At 37.7% G+C, this 20,846-nt stretch overlaps 1 protein-coding gene across 2 annotated transcripts in view; it reads right to left on the bottom strand.

Annotated features, from left to right (window-relative positions):
* SPATS2L (spermatogenesis associated serine rich 2 like) overlaps positions 1-20,846 on the bottom strand; it is a 149,046-nt gene that overhangs the window by 109,510 nt on the left and 18,690 nt on the right. For both annotated transcript variants that reach the window (XM_006921328.3, XM_015596755.2), the window contains exon 2: positions 18,021-18,070. The gene's annotated coding sequence lies outside the window, so the exon portion shown is untranslated. The remainder of the gene's footprint in view (positions 1-18,020; positions 18,071-20,846) is intronic.

Here is a 20,846-nt window from a genome sequence, read left to right as displayed (position 1 = left end):
ATTGCTGGTTAGTGCATCTAAAAACACAAACACTGAGAGAGATGTTTGGCTCTTCCCCAAAAAGTGCTCCACTACAGAAGACATATACACACCTGCCCCTCCCTCCGAGTTCTCACTGACTTCCACTCATTGATTTCATAGCGGAGCATTTCATTTTCCAAACACTTTCATAAACATGATTGTGAACCATGCTGTGAGATTAATTTTTGGTGATAACACAAAACCCGAGATTTGTTTCTCAGAAGGTTTTTGGCGGTGACTGAACATATGGTGTGTTCTTTGCTGAGGATAACTCCTCACACATGAGCATTGAGATTTCCTTAATTCATTCTCTGTATTACTGAAGGCCAATGTCCTCAACATTCAAAAAAATAAATAAATAAATAAAAATAAAAAATAAAAGGCTATTAACATTCTGGTGGGAAGGATGGTGATTAATAGGTATGTTAATCTGTTTTCTTCCAAAATTAACTAGGATAGTAAGAAAGAAATAGAGGTATAAACCCCAAAGAACAACAAATAGGAGAAGGGACAAAGGTGGCTGAGACATGACACCATTCTCGAAGACAGAAATCAAACAGAGGAATGGTAACTGATGAGATGCAGCAGAGGCAACTGAAACTTAACGGCCCAAAGATAAGAATACAAAGAAGCAGCGAGCCCCCAAAGAACCCCAAGAAGATCAGAAGGGTGACAGATCCACCCCACTCTGAGCAGCCAGGCAACCATCCCTCCCTAGCCCTCTAGGAATGGGTGGTTTATTCTCTGGAAAAATTGAACCCAAGAGTGTGGAGACTTCAGACAATATGGAGGGTGGTCTAGGGAGCTAGGCTGAAAACAAGGGCCTTAGGAGGGAGACTAGACACTGATAGTGAGGCTTCCAGCCTTTCTCCCGTTCAGCAGCTTAGACAGTGGCTACTCTTGGATCCTCAAACAAGAGATGTGGATTCTGTTTAAGGGAAATTGAGTGGCCACAATAGGAAGATCTATAGATGTTGACATTTGGGGAGAGAGTAGGTTTGATTTGCTGAAAGGAATGAATTTCTGTCCATCAATGGTTGGATGACACTGGCAATTATCAGGAGACCAGAGGAGAGATTTTGAGGATAACCAGCAGTGTTTAGTGGCTGTAATCATTATTTCTCATGACCTGGGCATCAGGAACCTTGGGTTTAGGTCCTGCCTATGTCACTGACTCTTCATGTGGCCTTTGACTTCCTTTTCTTCCCTAGGCTTCAGTTTCCTCATTTGTAAATTAAAGGGTTATGATCCTAGGGTCCTATTATTCTGAGATGCAGGTCTAAAATGACAGACAGGATGTCAGTGATCTTTGACATAGTGCCATCTGCAGCCTGAGGCTTCTGACTTCTTGGGGTCCTTGCTGCTCCCACAGCAGGTGGCTGCCATTCTTAGATGTGATGCTATACCATCCTTCCAAAAAGGCCGTTTTCAACAAACCTGCACCCCAAGTAGACGACAGGACCCTGAGACAGGATCCTACAATATGACAATATCAGCTCTCCATTTTTCCACATGACAAAGTAAAGGCACCGTCAGGTGGAGCCAACTCAAACTCACACTTTTTTCTTCTTAATGGAACTTAGGAGAAAAAGAAAAAAACTAGTGAAAAACCCAATACTCTTCCCTCTTTTCAAGGTCAACTCTGAAAGTAGAATGAGAGCTAACATTTACTGGACTTAGGATAGGTCTGAAGCACTAGGCTAGAAGTTTTACATGCCTTTTCCCATCAGATTCTTAAAAACCCCCATTTTACAGATGAGGAAGTCGAAGCTCCAGAGCTTAAATGACCTACTGGTACACACGGAGGGGCCAATGGCAGATCTAGGTTTCTAACTGTAGAGACTGCACTCTCGTTCTTACTAACTTCAGTGCAGATAGCTCAGCAAGAATGCTTGCTGCAGTCTGCCCTCCAATGATGTTTCCTGGCTTCAAAGGAATGACATGATTGGCCCTTCTGCTGGAAAGCTGGGAGGCAATCTGAAAAATCAATACTGGCTCCTGCAAAAGGCAGCCTTGCCCAAAGCTAATTGAAAGCCATTTGAACATTTTCAGAACTGTGGTCATAATCATCTATCTTGTTGCATACCATGTCCCAACATGCTACTGCAGTAAATCATTTCGAAATCACTTCTCCATGTTCGCTCACACAAAACAGAAGACCACAGTATTTTCTGTCATTGCCCTGTAGCTCCTCCATCTAAACTCAGAGCACTTGGCACTATGGTTACATCATATGCAGCTTGCTGACATTACTATTTTAAAGTACCACTCTTCTGAAAATTATATAAATCGTATTAACCAATGTTACCCTAATAAACTTAATTTAAAAAAATAAAATAAAGTACCACTCTTTCAGGGTTTATCAGAAGTCGTTTTAAATTTCACTTAGCCCTAATTTGTTATACAACTTTACGTTTGGAAACAATGTCCTCTGCTGCATCAACAGGCTATTCTGGAAGATACAGTTGTTTGGGGTTTAAAAAAATTGTTGGCAAACTTTATTCTACCTCATTAGAGAACCATACATAGAGTGGTAATGAGAAAGGGAAGTTACATGGCTTACTGTAAGACATTAATCTGGAAAACTAAAAGATATATATTTTGATACCTAATCTGGATCAATGGCGTGGTTTTGAGACTTTGATTTCATTTGTCGTAAGTGAGTCCAATGACCCAATCACTGTTCAGGGTAACTTTGCATACCAAATGATCACCTACCTCGTTACTAGTGACTATAATAACTTAAAGACACTGGCAAACTTGGTGGGGTGGGTATTTGTGGCTTGATCATCTAGTATCTATCCACTCCCTCTTCTCCTGGCCACAAAAGCTCTATCTTGTTTTGGAGGACTCAGAGAAGCTACCTCCAGAATGGGTTTGGGGGGTAGGGTATATGACCTAGAATGAACCCAATGGCACATCATCTCACATGTCTCAGTTATGGATCTGATGTAGCTAAAAATGGACAATCAGGCCAAGGAGAAGCAAATCTGGGGTTTTGTTTGAGCTATTAGGAAACTGGATTTTCTCTTTGCTAAGCTTGAATGAAGAGGATGATGGTACTAAGCTGCCCCAGCCATCTTGTGAACATGTGGAGCTCAGAAAAGAGACAATATAAAGGAGCACAGAGGAAGCAGAGTTGAAAAATACACAGTCTGGTCAACTCCCACTGAAGAGGTTTCCTGAAAAACTCATCCAATGATTTCTCTGTTGGCCACCCCTAACTGCAAGAGTGGCTGCGAAATGCAGTATTTTGGCTGGGCGCATTGCCCCCTTGAATAAAATCAGTGTGTTACTAAGGAAGAAGAAAAGAATGGGTATTAGGTGAGCAATTAGTCGTCTCCTGTGGCCTGTTTGTTTTAAATTTTCTGTGTAGAAACAGAAAGACAGATATAAATTAGAGATCAAGCTTAAAACATACAAGTATTCGATTTGTAAAACCTTTCATTAGGGTAATCTGACTTTTCTTTTACAGTAAATTAATTTAAAATTATTACTCAATTTAAAAATATGGTATCTATAATTTAAAAAGCAGGATTGGCAAGCAAGTGCAACAGCCCAATTCTGCATATTTAAAGTAGATACTGAAAAAAATGTTGCTAAAAATTTTAAATATACTAGCTTCTTCTTAAATTATAGAGATAAAGCAAACTACATATTTGAGTCCACTGTCTCAAGGCAGGAATTTTTTTTGTTTCGAATTATGCCTTAGACTTCTAGGTTAGGTTAGAAATGATTACAAATGCAGGAATCTTTGAATTGACATTTAGTTCTCAGGAGACAGCTTTAAAAACTGGAGAATAATGGCAGTAGCTACTTTTAAGAATTTTTTTCCCTAGTCGCAAAGACACATCATACATTAAAGGATATAGAGAATGCCAAAATGAGATTCTCTCTGAAATTATTTAGTGTAGCATGAGAAAAGGAAGATAAACAAGAACACAATAGTTTATTGGACCAAGAGAGATAAGAGGCAGGGAGTCACAGGGCTGGACTGTTAAAAGATGCTCTGCTTTCAGTCATGAGTTATGTAGGCAACAATAAATGGCCTTTGTAGATAATGTTCATACAATTTCAGAGCTGGAAGGAAGTTCGAAAATCACTGAATTCAACCCTCTCACTTTACAGAGGAGAAAAATGTGGGCCTAAAAGTCTGGCTCACTTCCTTAACGTTCTACTAGTTCACGGCAGAGCCAGGATCAAAATATGGGTTTCCTAACTCGTGGCACAATACTTTTTCCACTAACTTCCATTCAGAAGTTACAGAATTAGGAAGCTGGTCTACTAAATGTGTACCATAATTTACCTCTGTGTTTACTGTGAATTTGTTTTGAGAGGTAGGAGAAATTGATTGTAATACCATGACATCTGTCAAGAGTGATTAATGAGGAAAAATAATGATACCTTACCTCACTAAACTAAACTGGGTTTGGGGTATATGGACAGAGGCTTCCTTGGTACCTAAGAAAGAGGCTGAGAAGTTGTCAGGGTTTAACAGGTGATGGAACTTTTACTTTCTAATGGAAGTGAATCCTTTGTTACTGTTTCAACTTTTTCCTACCTACTGCTGAAGTTCTCCTGAAACACTGGGCAGTTCTCAGCCATGTGACACTCACCATAAGCTCTCCCCAAAAGTTCAAAACAAGAGTAATCAATAACTGATGGAAAAACTAGATCATATGAAGGTCTCTCTTCAAACTAGCAGAAGACAGAATCAAAGATAATCTTGTATAGTGGTTAACTGGAGTACGCTACAAATAATAAGATGAATTCTTCCTATTAATATACCTGTGTCACTTGGCAGCTTGTAAATATGAGACCCAGACGTCCCCCACTCAGTAGTTTCTCTAAGTAAACCTAGAAAGTGTGGACCTGGGATTTGAGAGTAGGAAAAAACCCCAGAGTTCCTTCATTTTGCAGAGATTAGGAAGAAAGCTAATGATCTGTGCTAAATCAGGTATGAAAGAGCAATTAATGTTCTAAAATCATAGCACACCAGCTGAAATATGTTTACAAATATATTCAGCTGAAAAGCATCACATGAAGTCTCCAGTTATCCAGAATCACTCATTTTGATATGACTTGGTTTATGTTTCCTTTTTTCAATTAAAAATAAACTTTGTTGGTTCTTTCTTATTATAAAAGCAGTATATGGTTAGAGTGGGAAAATTAAAGACAGAGATAAACAAAAAAGAAGAACATTTTAAATACTCATGAACTTACCACTCAGAGAACCATTTAAAAAACCTCTGAATATATTTCCAGGGCACCTTCTAAGAATATATCCATATAATAACAAAAATGTGAGCACACTGTGCATACTTTTTTATAAGATGATTTTATCACTTAACGATATATGATGAACATCTTTTCATTATCAATATTTATCTACATCATCTATAAAAGCTGAATAGTATTTCACTATTTGATTGTAACATAATACATTTAACTAAGCTGTTATCATACATGTCAGCAATTTCCTATTTACTCTTTTATAAACAATGATGTGATTAATATCTTTGTAGCTAAAACCTTTGCACATAATCCTTAATTATTTCCTTAGCATAAATTCCTAGAAATAAAATCTCTGTGATAAAATAGTGAATTCATTTTAAAGGATTGGGAGAATACATACTGCCAAACCACCCTCTACAAAGGGAATCATATAATTTATTTGAGTTACATGCATATCAAGCGTATTGGTCAGTTTGGCACTTCATGAAGAGAAACTATATAGGCACATTTGGGTTGCTCAAGTGTGATAGATATGTTTATATCTGTAGTTCTGATGAATATTAACTACAGAAACCTTAATCGATTAAATGATTTTATACTAGAAGCTCCCTATTAATACACCTCCAGCCATAACTGACTTACACATTCCATTTGGCTCTTTCTTTGGGATTTGATGCCCTTTTTCCCTCCCCTGTGTTAAGCAATCTTTTTACACACTGAACAATATTCTTAAAGAGATTCTAGATGGTTAGTCCCTGGCAACCATCTTGTAGTGCTCTGATTACATGCATTAGCTTGAAAATCTATCATCCAAATTATGCTCCCAATTAGATGCCAGAATCAGTTTGCAGTTTGACATTTCAATGAAATGATAGGAACGACATCTAAAGTTCAGGCAAAATCAACAAGTACCTGCAAGACTAAGGGGAGGAAATGGAATGTGTTGTCAGACCACACATTTTCTTTAAAATGTTTCATTTATTCATTTTTACTCTACCTGATTCCACAAAGGACTTAAAGGAGTTTTTCTTTCTAAATGTGTTTTCGAAATTGGACATTTTCACATCAGTGAGGCTGCCAACTTCTTTCCAAACATAAGGATATTCTTCTATCAAAACCGCTTGCTATATTTGGAGACTGAATGGCAAGGATATTGTAGTTATCCAGAAAAGAGGAAAAAATAGCTCATTATGATTATGAATCCTGCTTGGAAGACCCCCTCCCCCACAAATTTCGAATCACCTTGGGTATGCAATACAAATCCCATTAAGAAAAACAAAAACAAAAACACATACAGGAAGAACTTAATTTCTAGGGTACGTAAAAACTCCAAAGAATCACAAAAAGTCAGGCCTTTGGGCTCTTCACTTTCCCTAAGGGACTGTAAAAATTCAGATCCCCGACATTCTGATTTGCGAGAGCACTGCGAGATCCGAAAATGCATAGGAGCCCCAGGGCAGAGAAAGTAGGCTCAGCATCAGAGGGAGGAGGGCAGTGTCCATCTCCCCCAGACCAGCTGCAAAGAAACACCCACCTCCCCACTGGCTCGTCTTTCTTAGCCACCTCTTCCTTTTTCTTCCCAGGTCCTCCAACTCCTCTGGCACCACCCGTCACATCTCCCTGGAGTCTAGCTCTGGTTTCCTATCCCTCATTTTGAGGCACGGTTCTTTTTAGTCTGTAGCCTTTCTAAATCCTCATATTTGGACTCAATTTCCACCTCTCTTCCATTGCCCTAAACCTTACCTGTTATCATTTGTTTCAGGGTCTCATGCTGAAAAGGCATGGCGTTAGACCCCATATTACACACTGAAGGACACTTTGCAACATGTCCCAGGTTATGTGGTGAACAGAGAATTGGAAAAAAATTATTTTTTCACGATTTAGTAAAAAAGGGAGAGAGTGTTAAAAGGAATGAATGTCATTGAGCTTACTTGGCATATTAAAAGTTTTATGTTATATTTTGTCTATATTTTACATACTCCTAAATGACACCATTTTGGAAGAAAAGGACCATTTTCATTGTAAATGCTGAGGTTTTCTGGAAATTTCAAGAAAACCTCAAGAAAAACATGCAGTTTTTCATCTGAACCAGCAGTATATCCAAGGAACACGGGCCACTCCACAGTAAGATCTACCCAACTAACAGAAAATATCATTTAGATAGTCCGAACTGAAACCTGATGTTTTAGCTCTTCACCATCTATGGATCCCTTTAAAATAGTTATTTTATTCAATCCTCACCACAGTTTAGTAAGGTAGGTATTACCATTTCCACCTAAGAGATGAGGAAGCTTAGGCTTTCACAGGTTAGGTGATGCGCCCCAGGCAGCTTGTTCAGTGGTTAAGAACGTGGGCACTGAAGCAGACCACTGAGGTTCAAGTCCAGGTCCTGCCCACTGTTAATTCTGTAACTTTGTGCGAGTTACTCACCTTCACTATGCCTCAGTTTCCACATTGTAAAACACGGACAGATGACAATATTACTTACCCACCTCACAAGGCTGTTGTGAGGATTAGTTGAGTTTATACATTTAAGTAGTTATAGAATTAGGAAGTTAGTTGACTGGTGCTCAGCACACAGTAAACACTTAAGAAATGTTTGCAAGATTTAATTCCCAGAGCTAGTTGCTTTAACGCCATAGAAGGTATCCTTATCTTTAATAATTATATTGCTTCTATGATTCACCATTTTATCAGCAGAGATATTAGCTATTTCTCACAAAAGGAAAATACATGCTAAAAGGAAATCTTCAACTGGATATAATGACTCAAAAGGAAGAGAAGGGCAAAAGTTCAAGTGTGGATTCTTAAAAGAACCCCATTTATTTTTGCTTCCAGAAAAATGCTGTATACGATTTAAGTATTTTCAGTCATTTTGGAGCACAATGAAAGGTCAAGCTAAATGGAAGTAATGTTTGTGTAGCTCATGGTGACTGTCGGGGAGTCTCTTTCCCATGGCCTGGTCCTCGATAGGGACAATGAAGCACTTCTCTGGGCCAGCGCTGAGGAGAAAGGGGTGTGCTTCCCCTCAGCCCTCCAGCCTCTCGCTGTACCCCTTCCACGTGAGCTTTCTGTGAAGAGAGGAGAACAAAGATGCAGCTTGCAACTCTGGAACTGTGGAAAAGAGCAGTTTCACTCAGAGAAGAAAGCAGTTGGAAATTGGCAGAGGAATATTACCAGGATACATTTTTAAATTTCTAGTTTTTTGAAGCTTGAGAGAGGCAAAGAAAAAAAAAAAAAAAAGGCTGAAAGGCAGAGAATGTAGTGTTGGGAGGGCAGAGAGGAACAGATAGACTAACCAAGACATAAGAGTTGGCCGCCCAAAATCACAGTTTGCTGGAAGAACTATGAAAAAAGGACCAGTCTGTAGAAGATACCAAAGCAACAAAGAGAGCGTCATAGCAGAGAAGTTGTGGAAGAGTAGGTAGGTCAGAGAACCACAACAGAGCCACATAAAAGAGGAAGCGAGTGATTTCTAGTGTACGTAAGGGCTTGGGAGCTGGCCACAGTGGATCTCCTAGCCACCATCTATAGATTGCAGATGTGATATGGGCTGCGGTTACTTCCTAGAAATTAAACCTCCTTCTAAAGCATCACGTAAAGCATGCTTCCAGTGGCATAAGTGTGGACTGGAGAGTTCAAAAGTCAAGTGCAGTATGAAGGAACTCAAATAAGGAACTCAGAGCCTCTCTGACACGAGAGTTACATGTGAAAAAGGAAATCTCACTTGAAACAAAAACATATTCAGCATTAAAATATAAAGTTATTGATTGTTGTTCAGTCCAGAAGTTCTACATGCCACAAGTGTAAAAGTAACAATAACATGATTACATTTGTGTCGTACTTTATAGAGAATTTTTTAAAAGTGATCTTGTCTCATATGAAGATTTTTCACCCCTGTAAGACACGTTGTTCCTATTATTATAAGAATCTCTAAGAATTGACTTTATGCTACTGCAAACATTTTTTAAAATCAATAAATACTACTCACAGAATTTTATCTATAAATACATAAATGCCAAATGGAGGTTCTGAATCTATTCTAGAATATCTACTACCTTTCTAGAATAACTAATTAAATATTATCTACATTAACTGAAATAGGTGTAAACATTGCAATACTTTGCACAGACAATTAAACATCTCTCATGAAGAAGTTTCTATATTTCTAAACTCTTAGACATTCTAAGGGGGTTACTATAGATGAATAATTATTTTAAAAATAATTATTAAAAGATATCCCTTAAGGATCTTTAAAAACAGCTCTTTATAACACAAACAGGAAATATGCTATAAGACTATGAAAAATGGTGAAATAAAAATGATTGTGGCCTATTTCCATAAAGCAGCATGGAAAAAAGAAAAAAAGTCAAAATTACTTCCAGCTTGCTGAGTTCAAATGAACTGTTATGTCATTAGGCAAGTGTCTTATTTACTCTTTGACCTATATACAATAATATTATGTGTTGCTGAAAGTCAGGAGTTCACATTAGCATTTTTTAATTTAGGAAAAGGAGAAATTGTAAACCCTAAGGAACGGTTTTCCAGTTGACTTGGCTCAGCATGCCTGGAGGGTGATGTGTACTTTGTACCCGAATCTTTATTAAATGTTCTGTCCTTGAGATACAAAGATAACACTTCTGACCCACAGTCAGCAGAGCATTAGCTTTGAGGTTTTTTTTTTTTTTTCTTTCAGCTTTGACAATAAATTTGTGCTTATCTACCCTCTTTTGGTCATCTGGTTTTCTATGTGATTGACAGCATACATCTGGGAGACAGCTGCCTGGCTTTGGGAGAGAAGTTACAGCTTGAAGAAGGGTAGTGAAGCAGACAGCTCACCCTTGGCCTTGGCACTAGGCACCAACCAAGTGATGTGTTAAAAGCAAAATTCTAAAAAGTAGAAACCGATACCGACAGTATGGTAAGCACTCTGCAAACCTAGGTACATTAAGAAAAGCTGTAATAAGATGAATATTTTCACTGGATATGCTAACTTCTGGAGTAAATTAAGCCTTCTGGAAAGTTACATCAATTCCTTTTACACCGCTGAGTTTTCACATTGTCCTAGGTTTTGGTTTCTCCAATCCTGTAGTCCCTCCCCATCACAGCCCTCGCCCTGTTTTGGTCTTTTTTATTGTGTTTATTCACTTCGTTATGTCTTTCTTCTTTATCATCTGGCTCCTCCCTTAGATTATTAATTAGCTTTATGTATTAGAAGATCCCAATCTACTAAAGTTGGTTACTGATTCCTTGATCAGAGTTAATTTGGCCCAGTATATAATTCACCAATAAACAGATCTCAGGAAGACCTGCCTAAATATATTCCTTCACTTAACAGATACTAATTGAAAATCTCCCTTGTACCACACAATGGATACAGCACTGGCTGGAGAGTGGGTGAGGAGCGGGAAATGCTGGTGAACAGAACTTACATTCAGACAGTTGGTGGTCTATTATGGTGCTAGCTGAATATATCATGTACCGTCTTGCTAAACTTTTGAGCAGACTATAGAGAAAGAAGAAAAGAGGACATCAGCTCATTAATCAGAGAGCAAGCTTGTAGAGGACAAAGCCACATCTCCTACTTTGATTTCATCTCCCGAACACTTTGTTGCTCTAGGTAAGCAACGCATGCTTCTTAATTGGGTGCCAGAGCTCTCTTCAAGCTCTCTTTTCAGAAAGTTTTGCAGAAGTTTTATAAACAATTTTGTTATTCCAGAAAATGTTAATGTTCAAGGTACCCCTTTGAAAGAAAAGGAAAATTCTTTTGAGATTTCTTTTCTTCTTAGTAACAAGGAAAGCAATTAGGCCTCTACTTGGCACTTTGTCAGTTCCCAGAGCCAAGAGATCTCAGAGTTAGGAGAACAAAGCTACCAAGATGCTTTTACTATTGACTATGGCTGGCCCAAAGTTCAAAGGTTAAAGCCTGAGAAAGTTTTGCCCCTTTACTTTAATTTCCCATGTAAGTAACTTCCAAATACCAAAGATCAGAGGACCCAAAATGCAAAATCTTTTCCATTACTTTATTGAAAAATTATGTATGCTGTGATTTATTGCTAATGCTGGTCTTTCAAAGCATTAGTCAGGACATCTGCAAACCTTTGGACAACAGCTGCCAATACATGTTTAACATTTCATGGGTCAGCACTTAAAATCTGACGAATAATAAATCATCCTTGTAACCAGGGTGAGGCACTGAGTTGGTGATGTATTGAGAGTTGGTAAAAAAGTATGAACTATAGATTACATTATAACCCAGCACTTTGGAAAATGGAGGCTAAGTAAAATAATAATTGCTATTACCATATCTTTTTCTTCAGTGGTACACTTTCTCTAAGAAAGAAATTTTCTTTTTACAGAAAGAAAATTTCACTGTATATTAACAATATAAAACGTGGTGATTTCATATGTATACATAATTGAAAAACAAAGAATTTTGGCACTCTTTACAGCTTTATAGTGAAGGATCCAAAGAGGACAATATTCTATTTAGAACTTGTCAGGGCAATATTTGAAAGCAATGTTTTTACCCTGTTTGGAAGATATTCATCGATTTTTCAGGCATATAAACATATTCATCATTTTCATTCTTGAAATATTACAAGTAATTAATTGAGTCCTGGTAGAACAAATGATACATATCAAATATCCATGTGGTGTGAGGAACAACTGTATATATCTGTTTAGGAAGGGCTGTGACATATTCAAATATACTTGGACTCACGAGGGGTCTTTTAATAGTGGAGGACTTGCTTGTGGTATGCAGACTCTATGCACCAGTCTTATCATCATCTTTCCACCCTGGCATACATTTTTAGGGCAAGCCAGGCTGTCAGTGAAGAGACTATCAGCATTAGGATTGCTAAAATTGATTTAATGCCTTCTTTCTAACAAGGGGTAAAGCAGTAGCTAAAGGGAGAAGTGGAGTCAAACCTTAGAGAAACGGTCTAAGCAGAAGGATGCCCCTTGGGACCTACAGAGAATTTTCAGCATCTAGTGAAAGTGATTTCAAGTGCAGTGTCCACCTAAAGAAGAACATGACAAGAAACGTAGGCTGTTAGGTGTGCTGACATTTACTGAAGCAAACAGTCACGTACACTTCTGAATTTATATTTCTTTGATTCTTTTTATGAAAATTCCTTTAAAAAAAAAAAGGTTGAGTCATTAGCAACTATTGAAACCTTAATACCAATTGTAGGTAGAAAATCACAGGGATCCCTGATTTTCTGAGATAGCCCAGATATGCGGGGCCAGAGCTCTCAGGAATCTTGTCTTTACCTTGTCCCCTCACTTGAGGTTGACTGGTCAAAACGTGGTCAATCAACCCACGCTGGATAAATTAGATCTTCTCTTTTAGGGACCTCAGACTTGGTACTGTGAACCCAGAGGGTGGAAGTCATGGTGCTCGATCACACTAACACAGTACCTTAGGGAAGAGGGCCACGAAACCCTGTGATGTGATCGTCAGAGCTTCCCTGGTTGTGATCCTTTCTTCAATTCTGTGAGATACCCCAGGATCCCCGTCCCCCCCCAAAAAAAAAAAAATTAAAATAATACTCTTTTGGTTTAAGCTAGCCAATCAAAGAATCTTATTAAAGACATCAGTGCTCTAAAAAAAGTTACATCTTGTTAAAGGAGAATAAGGATATAGAGATCATAATTCCTTATGTTTGCAGAAAACCCTGCATTTTACAGATGCTCTCAAATGTGATCCCTGAAAGGGTTGGGGAAGTGTTGCTGTTATCATCCTCACGACAGAGAAAAAGCAATGGCAGCTCGGAGAGGATTCACCTACGTGCTGCGGCCGGGCTGCTGGCATGTGGCACAATCAGGCTTAGAGCCTAGGTCTACTGACTGCTGGTCAAGCACCTGTCCCTCTATAGCCATGACACATGTACCATCTAGTACTTTCTGTTACTCCAGCCTTGGCAAATCCTACCTGAGGGTAATTTAACTTTTTTTTTTTTTTTTAACATACAAAATCCTTAGGTAAAAGAGAATCGTACAATACAGAAAAACAGAGCTATTCTGAGTATACAGTCATATATCTTTTTGTTCTCCCTTACTCCCCAATTTCAACCCAGTGGCTGGGAAAAGTTTTAATAAAGTAAAATATATTATTTATTGCCTTAGTGTTGATATTTGCCAAAAACAAAGAAATTAGAAGTGAGAGGTACCTCCTTTTGATATGAATAGCAAGTTTACCATCTTCTCCACATTCTAACTACTAGCAGGGAGTAGCCTTTGAACGACTCAGCGGTGGTGTCCAAGTGTTTTCATCTTACCTGTTTTGAGCATATATCCTCAAGTATGTCTGGTTGTTTGTTTGTTTATAATTCATATACATATATTATTATGTTATGTTATATACCTTATAAAACTTGAACAAAATAGAAAAGAATAATAGAAATGATGTAATGTTTTTGCTAACCATGATTATCTCAAGGCAAATACAGGACAAGGTTCATGAGTAATTAACCACGGTGGATATAAATCCATTATGTGTTCCAGATAATTTAGAATTTGGTGGCCAGCTTCTTGCCAGATCTGATTCAATGGTCACTGTCATTACCTTGTAATGTGGCTGACAAAGGGTTTACATTAAACTCTGTCATTTTTTGTTGATTGCAATATTAAAATTATCATCAATTTATGGGCATTCTTTGCAGAATCTTTTAAGCATCTGTTAGTTTGTGAGGGTTAAGACTAAAACATAGAATTTGTAAATCCAGTTAACCAGGTATGATATATTTCACAAAATAACCAAAGCAGATGAACCAGTGGGGAAGTCACTGTGAAGGTGAGACCTCACCGCCCTCCCTCCAGGTGATAGCTGACTATCTGACGTGTGGACCCAGGGGCAGTGCCAGTGTCAATACAGTCACCATCAGTTATCATAATGCTTCATGATAATAAAATGAATGTAAATGCAAGTTCTAATCAATTTCTTCTTCCCCCAAGTCAACTTTCTCAAGAGCTCCCTGGGGTGCATACCTCACTTTGGAGGCCATTTTGCCATGCATCAAGGCAATAGTTCTAGAGCCACCTACAGTCACAGGAATCTCTAGGCCTAAAACTATGCAGGACAAAAACAAACCAATCCAGGCTAAAAAGACAGTGATTCTTCATTAAAACAAAACAAAATAACTTTTAAAATTGTGAAATATAACTCACAACCATAAAAACACATAAAACATTAACATTTGATATGATAATCTGTATATTACCCATGTAACTACCAGAAAAAAACAGAACATTGCTAGCACCCACAGAAGCCTTCCAGCACATCCCCCCTTAAGAGGTAAACATTACCCTATTGCTTTCAGTCATAAATTCCTTGTTTTTCTTTATAGTTTTAGCCACATATGTATACATCCCTTAGCAGAGTTTAGTTTTGAATGTTTTCAGTTTATTTAAATAGAATAAGATTATTATGTATTCTTTTGTATCTTCTTCCTTTCAACATTATGTCTGTAAGATACATCTATTATTGCACGTAGCTTTAGTTTATTCTTTTTTCATTGCTGCATAGTATTTCATATTATGATTACACCATAATTTATTCAGCCATTCTACTACTGAGAAATACTTTGGACATTTCTAATTTGAGACAAATATAAATAATGCTGCTAAGAACATTTACATTTCTCTGGATGCACATGAATATACATTTCTCTAAAATGCGCGCGCGCGCGCACACACACACACACACACACACACACACGAGGCGTGAGTGGAATTGCTGGGTCCTATCTTAGTTAAAAAAACCTAAGCGAAGGTAATTCTACTGCATCTCTTAGCAATCGATTTTAATATTAACTAACTCTTATGTAGCTATGAGCTCATTAAATTACTAGATATTTTTCTCTTTATAGACTTTCACTCCTGGCACATTTATTAAATTTGAACCATGATATTAAATATATTTAACTCTGTTAAAAAATACTTTGAAATTTCCAATGAATTTATTGAAGTCAATTGCCTCAAATTCCCTCCCTCCACATATATATTTTCCACAAATTGTAAGAACATTTTCCCTTTTAATGAGGACCAATATTGTGTCTACTGAGAGAAGAATATGTTCATTCAAAATTTAAAGCAATTTTGCAGCAAAAGGTTTCAAGTTAACACTCATATTGATCAAGTACAGAAAGCCAAAAATGTTAATCCTATAGCCAAACTGAGGAATACAAATACAAACAATAAAGATTAATTCCAACTTCAGAGTCTCCAACGTTTCATTAGTGACCTGCAAAGAGTCTACATAAATGGGACATACTTAGATGACAATATTGTGGCAGCAGCAAAACCCATTCAGCGGTCTCCCATTGTCTTATTGATAATAAACTTAATAACCACCTTTTATTATAGTGCTTTCTTCATATTAGTTCATGTATACAATGCTGCTTTAATTCTCAGAACAACCCTATGAGGTAGGTACTATTATTCTTCCCATTTTCAAAAGGAAACTGAGGCACAAAGAGGGAAAGTAACTCAACCAAGGTCCCATGGATGTAAGTAGATGAGCTGGGAATCGGAACCAAGCTGGTGTCTCAGTTCATATTCTACTATACTGCCTGGCAACCTGTTAGTTTTGCTCTTGTCATTGTTGGCATTGTTATTATTATTTTGATAACAACAAGAATAGTTCAGAGCAAAATGTGTGAACCATAGGGGGAAAAAAAATCTCTGTACATTTGTTTTCATTTATGAAAATTTTGTGAAAATGATTGTAACCAAGCAGCTCTAATTCTGAGAGAACTAATTAAGAAATGAATTAAGGGATTCAACGGAATCCCAAATTAGTCATTAGGGCTCGAAGATCTAGAGTTTTGGTCTAAATCCAGCTTTGGCACTTGCATCCAAAATAAACATGACCAGATAAGTACCACAGCTCACGATTAAAATGGATTTATATAGCTTATGTGTCCACGTGGGAGAGGCCTCTTCCTAATTGAATTCGGACACCTTTTCGGTTATTGTGTCATTTGCCATCTCCTTACTCTTTTGTAACTGCTGGCATTAGGATTATGCTGAAGGAGAAATCATTTTAATCAGTGACGTCTGCAGAGTAAGCATAAAAAGATAAAAGAAAAGCCTTTGAACTGTAATTAGAAAATTCCTTAAGTGTGCTCATGTGATATATGTTTGAGACTACTACCAACTGGCAAGACGAGTTACAGAATGGACGTCCAATGTCACTGTTCTGGGATAAGCAGCCAGTAAAAGTGTTCCAACATGCGAATAGAACAATCTCTTGCAGGCCAACATTCCTGCTTTTTTTTTCCTCTAATATGATTAGTGACAGACAGCTGGAGGCATCTCATTCTCCTGACAAAAATATGATCAGAATTGTTTTCAATTGGTACATCTTTCCATCAAGCTGTTTGTTGCCTTCCAGCAGAATAATCAGTTTCTGATTATTTGGTACGTTCCAAGAAACAGGAATTGATTGTGCCCTTGCGTGTCTGATAGAGAGAAGTCAACCAGAATGTACATAGTAACTCTTCAGTTGCCTAACAAAAAGAAAAACTAAGCAGTGTATGAGTTCATGTGTGTGTATGTGGTGGTGGGGGCAGGGGGGGTCGACCAGAAGTTTCTATAATTCTCTTTACACACAATAAAGAAAGTGTTTTCATGGTGATTCAGATTTCAAGTATGAAGAAGTAAAATATTCTATTCCATTCATGGAAAACAACCAACTTCTACCAATGTAATGGCTCTTTTTAAAAAGTTATCTTACTACTAATGTTTCAGGATTATGGAAAAAGAATCAAGTTTAGATTAAACATTCATGAAAATATCCAAGTACAATAAGATCTCATTAATTTGGACTCTCTCAATTTGGAATTTATAATGATTTGACAGGGTTTGAACCAGAGATGATCTTTTCACAATGAATATATGGCTCTCTAGGCAAATTAATTTCAATAAGCAAGATTGCTGGGGAGAAAAATAAAAATATTTCAGGAAAAATATGATAAACCAAAAATAACAACATGATTCCTATCCAGTTTTGATGAACCCATTCAAATGCCAATAACTGATAACAATAATAATTACCATTTAATTGAATGTCAATCTTGTATAGTTCACTATATATACATGAGCTAGAAATATCCCAACAACTCTGCAAAATGGGTAAAACTACCTCCATCTTAGAGAGGAGGAAACTGAGACTCAGAGAAGCAGGTGATAGGCAAAGACTGCACAATTATTAGGCGGCAGAAGCAGGAAGCAAAGCCAAGTTGTCTTGCTCAAATGCCTGTGTCCTTGCACTTCCGCTCAATGCTGAGTGAGCACTGACAACTGTAAGTCAGACTTCTAGACTCGCTGGAGCAAGTTCTTCCACAATGGCAACAACAGCAAAAATGACAATCGCTGAGAGGATGGAGAGCTCTCCACTCTTAACCATAACTCCTTTCTACAGCACAAGGATATCTGTAAAGTATATGTGCGTGTATATATATATTTGGTACTCTGAAGTATTTTACATGCATGAAACTACTCTAAAAAATCCATTAAAACATTGATGTAGGTGTGACATATGTGATGCAGATGTGCCTCAGGCCCACTGCTCTGCCCTTATGCCCCACTACAAGTGACTTGAGTCTATACACCTATAAACAAGAACTCTGGTGTTGAGGCCCTGAGAGGCTTTCAAAGGCTGTGACAGACCTTTAGGAGTCAGCTGCAGGTGCCAGGACATCTGGACAGGTGCACAGGAAGAGTGTATGGAGAAGGGAAGGACCATCTCTACTTACCTGGGGATCTATGAAGATATTCCTGAAAGCAGTCTGGGTCTTGGAGTGCTCTAGAAAAAATGAAATTTGAGAGGTCAGATCCTACATTTAGTAGCCACTCCATCCATTTCCATTACACTCACACCCAATCATAGGATCCAGAGTCAGACGGACAGGGAATTGGTCCTTACCCCTGACTGAATAGCTGTGTAGGTAGAGTAACCACTCTATACCTTATTTTACTCAACTATAAAATGGAAGATAATAGTACCTTCCTCACAGAATTGTTGAGAGGACTGGATAACATATAATTCGTGCTATGAATTTATCACACAGTAATGATATTTTAATAACAGCAATAGCTAACATTTGTTGCTTGCTTAGAAAGTGCTTAGCATCATTCTATGGCTTCAAGTAGGCTAATTCTTCAATATTCCAAGGTAGACACTATTAGCATTGTCATTTGCAGATGTAGGAAATGAGGCACCAAAGTCCAAATTGCCTGTCTCATAAAAGTATATGGGGCAAGTGGTGGAGCAGAGATTCTACCTATGACCATCTAGCCCCAGAGCCTGGTCTCTAGATCACAGTGATATCCTGCATAATTTATTACAAATAAGTGCAGCTATTGTTATTATTGTTGTTATAATAGTCCCTTCTCGAAGAGATAGCCTGTAACGTAATCACACAATCCTAGGGAACTCGCCACTTAGCTAGTAACCACTTAGGCATAGGGACAGGTACCAGGGTCATAAGTAAACCAACCAACTACTAAGTCAGCAATGGTTTCAAGTGTTCCCTGGGAATCCCTGCATATTCGATGCTCTGTTAAGCACTGTATGGGGCTTCAAATGCTCTGGTCACTGATTCTGCAATGTCAGATCAACCTCTATGATACAACTGTCGAAAACAACGAGGGAGCACTGGCAAGGATGGGACAGGACCTCAGGACACTGGATGCTGTGCCCAGCTGGCTCTGGCACCAGCTCTCTGGGTGACCTTCTCCCAGTCAGCTGACCTCTCTGAGTTTCATCATTAAATGAGAGGGCTGACCTAGAGGATCTTAAGATCTGAGATTCTAATCTACAATTCTATTCTGACCCTCTTTCCATCAGACTTACTTTTCTTCCCAACAGTCCATTTTTGAGAGAATATATTATAACTCTTCATTTATCTGACCAACATTGAACATGATGCCAGGCACTGTGAACAGTGCCCAGGATATCAAAAGAAGACTCGGTCTTCACTTTGTAATTAGCTCTGTGAGCAAAATGAAGTCTTATCATAGAAATCTTGGCAACCGGAAGACCGGGCAAGACTGCAGCCCTGAGGACAATTGTGCATGCCCAGTCTGTCCAGTCTGAACCCTGGGAGCGGCCTCAAGAATTCTGCATCAATTCAAAAGCCAGGGTTCTGGCGTCTCAGGTACCCAGCAGTCTTGGGGAGAGGGTGTCATGTTAAGATGATAGTATAGATAAGAATGTGAAAAATAAGGCAGAAACCAGATGATCAGTGAGATGCCTAGGTTGAGGGTCAAGTTTGTTTACTAAAAGTAAGTGTTGTATGCCAATAATCCAGAGATGAGAACTCAACTGGCACATAACTAGTTGACTTTCTTGACTTTCATAAATTATACTATTGGCCATTTTGATAGCAATCTTTTCTTTTATGTATATGTGTGTGAGTGCACACATGCCTGCATCTTTGAGAAACATTTACTTCAACACAAGATGCTACTAACTTTATTTAAAGATCAGTTTATCACACTTAGATATATTTGCTTTCACAGAAACTCCTTGGAGGGGAATAATTCAGTAAGTATAATACTTCCATTGAAAAGAAATTGATTTTAAAATATGCTTTTCAAACTTTTGACAAAAACAATTTTATGATTTTCTTTAGAATAAGGCAAATATTGTCGACAATGTCATACATAACATGAGTTGTCAGATGAGATATTAAACACCTATAGATTTAATTTTTAATAAAGACTTTTAAACATATCCCCAAATGCCCATCAATCTTTGACATGGGAGAAAGTAGCATTTTGATAAATTCCATCTCCTACTGCAAGAGAAGTCGGCACAAAATGTTTATGGTTCTTTGAGAAGGCAATGATGGTATTCGTTACAGGATGGTTAAATATTTGCAGCATATAATTTTAGGAAGCAAGTCAAGAAATGGTAGAAGATATAAAAATGTATTCTTTTGATAGGTATTCAAGTAATGGAAATACTGTCTTTGCTATATCTCTATCGAAGTACCCTGTGTATGGGAGTCTATAGAGAATCTGGCTTCTAAACTAGCTCTGAAAAGGATTCCAAAATGTTTTATGCAATGGCAATGTTATTGGAGTACATACATAAACTTCAAAGATGACAATTCTGAGGAGCAATACCCTCTTGGATATAAAAATTATAGCTTTCTTAAGCCTAGAAAGAAAAAAATTAAAATTTTAGTCGTGGTTATCTATGGTGTGAAGAATTATGAGTGATCTTCTCTTTTTTACAAATTTGAAAAATTGTTTTTCGATCTCATGATGTATTGTGGAAAATTGGTGATGAAAAAAGTGAAAAGGTTTTGGAATCAGACAAACTTGGGTTCAAATCCTAGTTTCTACCTTTTCTATCTTGGTGCTCTCATATAAGTAACTCAGCAGTGCAAGTTGTACATAAAATGGAAATAACAGATGCCTTTAAGCATCATTTTGCCCATTAAAGAGGTGAGATGTAAATGCTTAGCACAGATGTAATCATTCTTCTATTCACAGTACACAGGGAAGGGAAGTTAGGCTTTTCTGATAACAGTAAATTTGTTAATGTTTATAAATTGATGCTTCAGGCCATT

The sequence above is a fragment of the Pteropus alecto genome, unplaced genomic scaffold (genome assembly GCF_000325575.1).
Source record: "Pteropus alecto unplaced genomic scaffold, ASM32557v1 scaffold3, whole genome shotgun sequence".
NCBI lineage: Eukaryota > Metazoa > Chordata > Mammalia > Chiroptera > Pteropodidae > Pteropus > Pteropus alecto.
The sequence above is the reverse complement of the archived record's forward strand: the minus strand, read 5'-3'. Positions and strand labels throughout refer to the sequence as shown.